Below are 2,303 nucleotides of genomic sequence, written 5' to 3'. Positions count from 1 at the left end.
AAAACAACCCAAAATAAACACAACTCCAACAACACTTTTTCCCCTAATAATTTCTAAAGTGTGTATTTTTTTTTAAAGCGACAAACATTGACAACTGTACATTTGCGCAATCCACTTTAAAACAGTAGGCTAAGTATCCTGTTGAAAATGCGGAGCACTATATTTTTCATTGCCCCTTATCTCTTCAAATACGTGAAGTCACCTTGTCAACACTGCCCAACTATGATTTGCTAACCGCTGATGATTTTCTGTATGGTAATAGAGACAAGTCAGACAGCGAAAATGCATTGATATTTGACCAGTTATTCAGGTTTATCTTATTAAGCAAACGTTTTGAATAATGAATGCATTTATCTCATCCATGTTCGAAACGACCATGTGCAGTACTGTTTACATTTCCTTGTTCTGGTAGTATTCTATTTTCAACCATGTGGAAGTCATTGTATGCGTGTGTGTGCGAGTGAGTGTGCGAGCGCGTGTGAGTACTGTTGTTAGTTTAGCATTGTGTTTTTTGTTCCTTTTATTGTTACATGTTTGTCTACCATAATTTACCATTATTATTTTGACATTATTTCAAGCATGTTATATTAAAATCGTCCGCCAAATTTCATTTGCTTTTAAGAGTACGCTCATAAGCCTAGCTTGTTGTGCTCCATGTTCCTTATTTCATGTATGCGGCAATAGTTCCAATGACATTTATTGAATAAACTTGTGTAAACCAAACAGTAAGCAAATTACAAACAAACTTTTGTGTGTTGAATGCACGTCAGTAATGCTGACTCATACACAAACTGACCACCATAGCACTCTCAACATCATACAGCAGGAGACTGAACAGTTGCAGATGTCTCATCATTGTTCATACTACGTGGAAGCACATTTTTCTCCGAACTCCCATGTTTTTCTATCTCCTGATGTTAGTACAGTTTCGATTAAACAAATTTTCATTCACTCCCAACATTTCTCGGCTGATATAATTTCACAAACTAACACACTTTCTACATACAATTTCAAAAACGTTCTCTAAAAACTTCTCCAATGTGTAAAATGACCTTGTAAGTTATTAAAGCTTTTCCCACGCTTTGGGCACTCTTTCACACACATTCAGAGTAAGTAATACAGGTACATAATTATTTTACATGGATCAGGAGAAAACCATCACAAAGTGCAGTATTTGGATATATGAACAAAAAATGAAATGATATTGCTTACATCTATGCACACATATACAATCTCTCTCCCAACACCTCGCCTCTCTCTCAGTCTCTCTCTCTCACACACACACACACACACACACACACACACACAAACACACACACACACAGAGTGACACATACACACACACATACACTCTCTCTCTCTCTTTCTCACAAACACACACACACACACACACACACACACACACACACACACACACACACACACACACACACACACTCTCTCTTTCTCTCTCTCCCTTTCTCCCTTGTTTTAACATAGAGGGGGAATCGAGACGAGGGTCGTGGTGTGTGTGTGTGTGTGTGTGTGTGTGTGTGTGTGTGTGTGTGTGTGTGTGTGTCTGTGTGTGTGTCTGTGCGTGTGTGTGTAGAGCGATTCAGACCAAACTACTGGACCGATCTTTATGAAATTTGACATGAGAGTTCCTGGGAATGATATCCCTGGACTTTTTTTCTTTTTTTCGATAAATACTTTTGATGACGTCATATCCGGCTTTTTGTAAAAGTTGAGGCGGCACTGTCACACCCTCATTTTTCAATCAAATTGATTGAAAGTTTTGTAAAGCAATCTTCGACGAAGGCCGGACTTCGGTATTGCATTTCAGCTTGGTGGCTTAAAAATTAATTATTGACTTTGGTCATTAAATATCTGAAAATTGTAATAATGGTTTTTCTTTATATAAAACGATCCAAATTTACGTTCATCTTATTCTACATCATTTCCTGATTCCAAAAACATATAAATATGTTATATTTGGATTCAAAACAAGCTCTGAAAATTAAAAATATAAAAATTATGATCAAAATTAAATTTTCGAAATCGATTTAAAAACATTCTTATTCTTGCCGGTTCCTGATTCCAAAAACATATAGATATGATATGTTTGGATTAAAAACACGCTCAGAAAGTTAAAACGAAGAGATGTACAGAAAAGCGTGCTATGCAGCACAGCGAAACCACTACCGCGCTGAACAGGCTCGTCAGTTTCACTCCGTTATGCACAAGCGGCGGACTACGGTCATTGTGAAAAAATGCAGTGCGTTCAGTTTCATTCTGTGAGTTCCACAGCTTGACTAAATGTAGTA

Source organism: Littorina saxatilis, linkage group LG17 (genome assembly GCF_037325665.1).
Source record: "Littorina saxatilis isolate snail1 linkage group LG17, US_GU_Lsax_2.0, whole genome shotgun sequence".
In the NCBI taxonomy this organism is placed as follows: domain Eukaryota; kingdom Metazoa; phylum Mollusca; class Gastropoda; order Littorinimorpha; family Littorinidae; genus Littorina; species Littorina saxatilis.
Note: the sequence above shows the minus strand (reverse complement) of the source record.